General features: G+C 43.7%; 1 protein-coding gene across 1 annotated transcript in view; it reads left to right on the top strand.

The window, feature by feature from the left end:
- Nucleotides 1-3230: 3230 nt before the first annotated feature.
- The window catches only part of TAFA4 (TAFA chemokine like family member 4), a 93792-nt gene continuing 88152 nt past the window's right edge, over nt 3231-8870 (top strand). Inside the window, exon 1 of the mRNA XM_037386975.1 lies at nt 3231-3379. The gene's annotated coding sequence lies outside the window, so the exon portion shown is untranslated. The remainder of the gene's footprint in view (nt 3380-8870) is intronic.

The raw sequence follows: 8870 nt of genomic DNA, 5'->3' as shown, positions 1-8870 counted from the left end.
AGTCCTGCAAATAATAAACAATTTTGCTTATTTCTAAGGCTTTCTGGGTTTTGCCCCCTCCTGATAAACCTGTGTTTGCTTGTTCTCATATTTACTTTCTAACAACTCTCTGATATCATATTTACACAGTTGATACTCTTCTGCTGGCAGATTATGTTTAATAGAGCGTTTTATTAGAGCATCTTTCATGAGGATATATGCATTGCAATGCTGCGTCAGGGCACTACTGTGGGAGGAGGTTTTCTCCTGAATGCAGGACCACAGTGACTTGCTTATCAAATTTTGTGCTTGGGATATTTAAATGAAGAAGGATAAAAAGGAATGCGACTGTGGATCCTGTGTAGATCCTTGTGCCAATCCTGCTGTGGGTGAAATCTTGCAGATATCGACATGTTTTAAGTACAGCACGTTCCTTGCAGCTTTTTTGTCCATCACTGCTTACATTCCCATCATCCAAGTTCTTTCTTTAAGTCTTTTTTTCTTTCTTTTCTTTTTCTTTGCTAAGAAGCGATGCCCAAGTTTCTCTCCCTTGGGGCAGGTGTCAATTTACCTCCAGTACACTCCGTTACTGCTCTCCTCTTGGAGTCAACCAGACCTGGACTGCTGCTTTGTGGTGTTTTTTTGTTTCACTTTGGACTTTTGCCATCGCTCTGAGATGGAGGGTGGGGGCTGGCACTGCTCGCACTGAAACCCACAGCTCGGCCCCACCTGGCACCTCTGCAGCGCTGAGATTGCATCGGAGGTGGGGGCTGATGTCATTTTATGTGGTGACACTTCCCCTGCCAGCCACTCTCCCAGCTAGCACTTCACAGAGAAAAGTTTTGGCAGGGCTGTTGTAGGCAGCTCCATTTCATTTTGTTCTTTTTCACTATTAATTATTATTGGAAGCAGTTTCCAGTGAACTAAAAAACTCATGTTTACTGAGGAGCAGGGCTGCATTGCACTCTGGGTGTTTCTTTATTTTTCTGTATGTCTGTTCACGTGGATTTCCTGAACACCTGGAGTTTTTCTAGCTTCTCTCTAGTATTTGACATTTATTCTTTGTGTGCTTTTCTAGCTCATTAATTTATTAAACAGCAGTGGTGATGCAGGTCTTTGATCCTCTTAAAACTTAACCAGCTATGGCTGTCTGTTAACTGGTTTTTGAGCCATGGCAATACTTTTCTCCTTTATACTTCAGTTCATCAACAGACCCTTGCTAATGCATTTACCCAAGATATTTCCAAGGATCATATGATTTATAGGTGAGTTTCCCTTACTATTTTGCAGATTAGCTTCTGGAAAGGTGCTGTTCTCCTCTACAGAAAGGTATCGTTCATCTAGGTGTGTGTAACTTTTGATGGCTTCTCAAAATAATCAACTTTTATGTAAGGAAAAAAAACAACCCACAAACAGAAAGTCATGGCTGGGAAATGGATTTGTCTTGAGCATTTTTCAAAAAAGGGGGACACTGGTGGTTAATGAGAAGGGATCTTCATGCTAGCGGCTCATTTGTTCTTTCCTTGTAGAGCTTTTGGGTGAAGCCATCTGGCCCTGATAATCTGCGCTTTCCCCTGCACTGCTGGCTTGGGTGATGCTGCACCCCTCTTCTGCCAGAAACGCCTGGGCATCCCCGATGCCAAATCCATGATTTGAATATCCTCATTTACAGAACTGCTTGATTCTTGTCCGTGTTCCCATTATTATTTTTTTTTATTGTGATCTGTTCCTATGGGAGGTAAATTACATCCCTACAATGTACTGCAGCCCCTAAAACTTAATGGTCCAGGCAGAGTTTACTGCTAATCTTTGGTCCCTAGGAGACGGGAGCTTTTCTCCCTGGAAGGAGCCCTTCCAAAGGCCGCCTCCAAGTTGCTAAAAAACAGCTTGTCACTGTGGTATGGGCTGTAATCAGTTGTATGCAGGTAATTAGAAGTCACTACTGCTTTATTATTGTTTGTTGATTTTTTTTTAAAAAATAATTTTCCTCTCTGTCCCCAGAGCAAACACTCCTGGTACATCTGCATCAATTATGCATCGTCTGTGTGATTTTTCTTCCTTGGGAAACTTGGCTTCCAGAGGCTTTTTCTGGTGCTCTAACCATGACCTAACCCGCCTTTGCTGAATAATTCCTACCGAGACAACACAGTTTCCCCACTGTGTTTTCCACGCTGCCGTGTTTCAGCAAGGCAAATAAATCAGGCTTTCTCCCGTCACCGGGCAGCCTTGTTTGCTCAATTTTGCAGTTCCATTTCTGGCTTTATTGAATAAGCATGTATTTATGTACCTCGTGTCCTTTTTCTGCCTGCCCATTTTTATTGAACTTCTCTATTGGCCGCACAGTTGGGTTTTCCTGACAGGGTTTTGGATCTTAAAATGCTATTTCTTCAGACCAGCTGTCACTTCTGTCCTAACCTCGTCCCACGAGATCTCTGTGCATCGCTTACGCGTCTAGCTCTGCCTGCCTCATCTCACTGCCCCCTCACCTTCTCCTCAGCTTTTTTAGTTTTAATACCTTCGTGCACCGAATCCCACTGGGGTTTTCCCCCTTCTCTCCAGATAAGGTGACCTTCTGCTTTTTGGCACTCTCCAAAACACAGCACCCACCCGGTAAGATTCCCTCACAGCCTCGTGCCTGAGCTCCTCTTTGTGCCGGTGCTTTACGCAGGCAGCGCCGAGCCCACGTCTGTCCCCAGCAGGGACAATGCTACACCAGCCCTGGTCTCAAATCCCTTTCCCAGTAACAGGAACGTGGTCTCCAGCCCCAGACCTACGGGTTTATTTTAGCAGAATTCAGTAGCGACGTAGAGTGCTGCTCCCAGGGCAGGGAGCCGTGGGCAGCTCGTGGCTGGGCAATTTGGAGGGAGCCTCCTGCTGCGCTTTGCTGGAGCGAGCACCCAGCAGCAGCGTGGGGAGGGATGTGATGTGTGTGCTACCTGGCCGTGGGGATCTGCTCTGGGCTGACGTGATCCCCCACCTGACGAGTTCAATGTTTAGGACCGGTGAGGAAGGTTTTTCTGCCGATTCACTAGTTTGGGAACATGCCACTCGGTGGGACTTTCCCACCAGCCCAGCTCCCCATTTCTCTCTGGAGGGGACTGTGGAGCCTTTGGGATGCAGGAAAGCAGAAAATCTTTTCCCTAATGGCTCGTGTTGCTGTTTAGTGCCTGCCTGCCAAATTCGATGTCGGGAAATGCTGAGATCTGGTAGGGCTGAACGTTGGTGTCTAATGAAGGAACGTCAGGATGCGAATGAGGCTTCTTGTCCTGTGCCGCCGAACGCGGGGGTGTTATTTATAGCTGCTCGCTGGCACCATAAGCACCTGTAGAGACTTGATTTCCTCAGCCCCTCAGTGGAATCACAAATGACAGAAAGAACTGAAGATGTAATGACCCTTGAGGTAGGAGAAATTATTTACCAAACCATAGATAAGACGACTGTTATCTCCTGTACTGTGTTTAGGGCACCCAATCTATTGCAGATGTTACCATAGTCATGCTGTTTAATTTAAAATTGTCCTGTGTTCCTTATGTCTCAAATTCTTTTCTTGGGAAACTAAATCCTTTCATAACCTAAGTGCAGCAGAGGAGATGAAAACGGCTGGTTTGTGGATGTATATGGCCATTCCAAGGGAGCTTTATGTAATTGTTTTTTAAATAGAAATGCTTGCTCTATTTTTTTGGTCCGGTTCATCCTGGTTTTGTTGTTTGCCATATGTTTTCTGACATATGCTCCTTGTCTAGCAATAAAAAGCTACCAAGACTAAGAAGCCTTTGTTAAATTGTATACAGGAATAGTAAGAGCTCTTCTCATTTTACTGACTTTGCAAACTCAGGGCAGATATGATATAAATCAGAGATGATAACAGAATTCATACCATTGGTTTCCTGGAATTATTTTCTTTGTGAATGGGTCAAAAGGGTAAGGATTAACAGAACTATTAGGTATTGGAGATGGTAGCCCTGCCTTTTTGCCTTTGTCTTTTAAAATCTGACTCTGGTGCAAGAAGAGCTGCCTGTCTCAAGTTGAACGTGGTCCCCACTCCCCAAAAACTTATTCGCTTTGGACAAATCTCTCTCCACCAAACACCCACTGGGTCTTTCTCCACTGAAATCAGTCAAGGGTCCCAACTTCATCTGTGTGTGTGGAAGCTGGTTTAAACTTGCAAGACATTATACATTTGGTTGCATTTTTTCACTTACATTCAGCTGCAATGCTGAGCAGCGAGTTGTGCATGCCTCTCCAGTGTGAGCTTTGTTTATTGCTCACCAATCACATGTGAACCTTCACTTTAGCTTTCCTTCTTCTGAGACGAGGTTTTGGAAGCACTTAAAGGATGTCAAATGCATGCAGCTGGAGATAGCCCTGGGGATTAATTTCACCCACAGCTTTGTCAGTCCTCTGGTGAGACCCACAATACAAGATGAGGGGCCGTTTACCCACAGATCCTCAATTATTCTTCCTGTGACCAGGCGGTGCTGCACAAATTAGGACGTTTTCCATAAAATGATAGTGTGCGGTGATAATCAGTCACACACTAATGGAGTGGCAATCAAAGCTGTCAAGGAAAATGATCTACATGCTATAGCTTGATTATATTTGTCCTGAGATACTTTTATGCTAAAGGATTTTCAAGTTTTAATCAGTCTGCATTAACTGTGATGCTCCTGTAGTTGATCGTGGAAAGACAGCAACTGTTGATTGTACTAAAAGCATTAAGTGACCTCTGCTAATTAAAAGATAATGTCAGTGCAACTGAGTGGAGTGCCTGGGTCTTTAGCCTTTTAGACAGACATTAAATGAAAACCAAAGAGTTTGTAGGAAATAAATGTGGGAAAGGTAAGAGACTTTTTTTTTTGTGGAAATAGCAGGTCATGTTTCAGTAAAAGTTGTTTGATCCATTGATGATACCTGATATGCCATATCAACAGCGATTCGCTGAAAAGAACAAGTTTCCTCACCAGTTGTGAGATGTCTTCACTTAGTCTACCTTGACTAGAGCATTTCACTTGGGAAAGCCCATGATACAGTGAATCCAATGTGTCTCTCTGTTCTCCATAAATAAGCTAAATGCGTTTTCTCACAAGTGCCTGTCACCTTTTAAATGACCCAGACATTCAGTGTTAAGTTCTGCATTCAGTAATAATGTAGTCAGTGTCTACAAATGCAGACTTACTTGCCTTTCTTCATTAATCTCTGTGTCTGCGAGAGAAAACAAAACAGGTGGAATAACTATGTACAAGCACAACCCTTACTCCTTGGAGACTACAAAAGGTAAACAGCCTCCTTGCTTTCAACGTTTATATAGCTGCAGAATGAAATCCCTTTGGACAGAGAAGCAATGGCACAAATTCTGTGTGAAATCGCCTGAAGATGCTGCCGACTGTTGTCCTCCAGGGAGCTGTGGTGGCCCGAGAGCTCTTGGAGGAGTTGCCAAAGCACTCAGTAAAAGTTTGGTATCGTTTTTCAGGTTTGTACCTCGCTCTTTGACTCCTTCCTCTGTGAGAAGAAACAGAAGGAAGGACAATTAAAGTAATTTTTTTTCCACGTGGAAGAAGTTAAATCACATGTGGGGATATAGAAAGTAGCATAATGGTTCAGATTCAGTGCTTGAGAACGAGGTTGGCTCCATGCATAAAGCAGAGGCTTCACGGGGAGGAGAGGGGTGGTGTCAGCTTCTCTTCAAATTAAAAGAAATGTTCTTGAAACTGCAGGTTATCTCTTCCCTGGCAGTTTGTAACAGAGCTTTACAGCTGCCAAATTGTATCTGATCACATTCAGCATCTCCAGCTGAGGAGGCTGCAGGGTGAGGAGCAGCCACGTCACCGGGGTGTGAAGGCATCTGAGCCGGCCCTGGCTTTGGACTCTGTCAGAGGCTCCATCCAAAGGGTATTTCCAGGCAGAAGATGCTTGCTCTGGCACCAGCCCGAAACCTGCTGAGGAGGTGGGCTGAGCCTCCGTGGTGCCGCTGACCTTTTGGCCAGGAACCCAATGCTGTGACGAGCTCATGCACTACAGAACCAGCTATTACTGCTGATGACAACTGTAGTGCCTGTGCCTTTCATCCCATTGCACCGTGGGTAAAAGACCCCCTCCGCTGGCACGTGGTCCCTGCTGCCCTCTGTGCCAAGGGCACGAGGCTGGCTGGCTGCTGGGGTGGTCCCTTGCGCATCCCCGTGGGAGAACCACCGTGGAGGAGGCAGCTCTGACGGCCGGCACAGCCTGGGCTGCCCCGTGCCAGCCCGCCAGGAGCAGGGTGCCGTGCAGCTCTCTGCTTGGCCGTGCTGCAGCAAGGCGCCGGCAGAGGCTGGGTGCAGCGGGGAGCTCAGCACCACCAGCACTGTGCCCAGCACCCTGCCTGCCAGCCCAGAGCAGCATTTCGGGGCCAGGGGTATCCCGTCAGCCAAAGTAAGTAACAAGATGAAGGAGAGATTTTAAGAAAAAAAACAACCCATAGTGATTTTCCTCAGTGCCAACCATACACCTTACAAAAAATATTGCCCATCTGGAAGGAAGTCTAAAAGGGAGGTTTTGACACAAGTACCCCCTTTATAGAAGCTCTCCCCCACCCCAGCCTTCTTAGCAGAAGAAAGTTACATCTACTTATGCGAAGGCCCAAGAACTTTCACTTGAAAACTTCAAACCTTGAAAAAAAATGCCCTTTCTGTTCACCCTAAGCACTGAATTTTGTGGAATCCACCCCTTTGCGGTGCTGTGGTCACAGGCCACTGCTGATGGGCAGACCCCTGGTCTCAGCAGTGCCTGATGTCTCACTTGTTTTTTTAGGGTTTTGCAGTAAGTTCTTATTTTCAGTGTCTTTTTAAGTAAGTATCTACACCTGAAGAAGCTTTGAAGAGAAGCTATTTAGAAGATTATAAAAAATAAAATAAATACTTGGCATGGAGATTCTTGGAGAGCATGATGAATATTTTAATAGTTAAAATTCTAGCCAGAGAGAAATGAAATGATTTAGTGCTCTAAATAAATCTCTTTGTGGGTTTTAATGTGCAAAAATGGACAATGGCTTTAAAACCTCTCCACAGATACTTACATCTATACCGTGGTATGCTTCGTATACGTTATATTCATAGCCAGTAATGGTCTGTTATATTTTTTAGATGCTGAGGGAAGGTATTACACAGATTTTTCTCCTCTAGGACTTTGCATAATAACCTTTAGGTTTTGAACAGAGAGTTTAGAGCTGTTGTTGTTAAGCTCATCCTCAGCACCTTCTTTCTCAGAGTTTTCGTGTCTTGTGTTGGAAAGTGGAAACCAGAGAAAGGAAAGTCCTGGGGAGGCTGGGAAGGGAAGGGAGATAGGGAAGATCCACATGGGATCGTTCCCATGTGGAGTGGCTCAGGCTGCATAAATTGTGGAGAGCTCTGTGCTCACTGAACTTCTAATTGTCTTGTGACTGCAGCAAGTTTCAGACCAAAATGGGTAATATTTGATTGTGTCACTGCTAACGCTTCCGTTTCTTTCTCACATGCATCCCCCCACATCTGGAAAAAAGAAGCTTTTTGTAACAGCAGCTATGACAGAGATGGAGCGTTGCTTGAGACGTTATTTGTGTAATTGATCGATGTACTGGCTAAAAAAGCCTTTAATTTTTTTTAATTAACAAAATGTATTAGAGTTCATGAAACGTGTATCCCTGAGCTATTATTTCTGTAAAATGATGTCTTTCACCTGAGCAAGAGTCCTTCAGTCCCACTGTAAGGCTGCCTTTCTGGCAAACCTTCCTGCTAATCGAATCTTCTGTATTTTCTTCCTTGCTTTTATAGTAGCTCCTGTTGCTAAATGTAGCGAATGCTATTGCTAAAATGATGGTGCCAGTATAAATTATTAAAATTACATAGAGTAATAAATGTGTTGTGTATAAAAAGATACAGAAAAAGGCAGTAGGACTCAAGCTTTTAAGTTACTTCAGAAAATTCTCTAGTATCTACAATGTGGATAAGCTATACTTTAAATGCTGTTGGGTTTTGTCTTTATGCGTTTTCTAAAGCAGAATATTTGGGAGCCATGCTTTTTAGGCTTCCAGCTTCCCTTGAAGAAAACGAGATGGTGAGAGGTCTGCTCACAGGTTTTTTGAGAATTTTGGAAAGCATCTTGGGCTGGATGCTTAAAAACATAGTGTCCAAAATCCTAAGTCACTTCTGAAAATGTACGTGGGATGTTTATAACAAGGAGCACTGAAAAAAATTAACTGTATGAAGTCTGCTCTGTATCTAATATAAAATTCATTAATTTACTGCATAATGTCTGTTTTATTTTCATTGAAATAGAAAAGGTCTTGAGAATCAATGAAATATATAGAGCCTTTGTCATCTACTGGCCCCTTGAACTCATAGTAATGATAGGACAGTTTGAGGTTTTTGTTTCTTGTAGCAGGCACTCGGAGACTGGATACGGGAAGTGTTACAGAAAGTTGGAAAGGGACACTAAACAGCACAGATGAAAGGTTAGTGTAATAAAAAAAAATAAAAAAAGAGTACAGTGCATAATCTCAGCCCTTGATGGAGAAGATATGGTGAAATGTTGACTTTAATTGCCATGGGACATAGATTAGCAGATGGTCCCATGGATAGACTGCTCTCCACGTCTATAAATAGCATAAGTTAATTTATGCAAGATCTTTTTTTCTTTTATAGCTATCTCCCAATGTGTCAATATCTTTCTGGCAAGGAAGTATCCAGTACTGGAGCTAGAATATAGGTCCTGTTAAAAGTGCTGGTATCATGTGATTATGTTACAGCAAAAAACGCATCTGATCAAGCAACTCATGATTGAAAAGACAGGCTGTGACAGCCTGATCTGAATGCACCTTCATTTCAAAAATAACTATCGGGTATCTGCAAGTCAGCTGGAATAATAGCTGTAAGGGGGGA

Source organism: Falco rusticolus, chromosome 4, assembly GCF_015220075.1.
Source record: "Falco rusticolus isolate bFalRus1 chromosome 4, bFalRus1.pri, whole genome shotgun sequence".
Lineage (NCBI taxonomy): Eukaryota > Metazoa > Chordata > Aves > Falconiformes > Falconidae > Falco > Falco rusticolus.
Note: the sequence above shows the minus strand (reverse complement) of the source record. Positions and strands in the feature narration are given on the sequence as shown.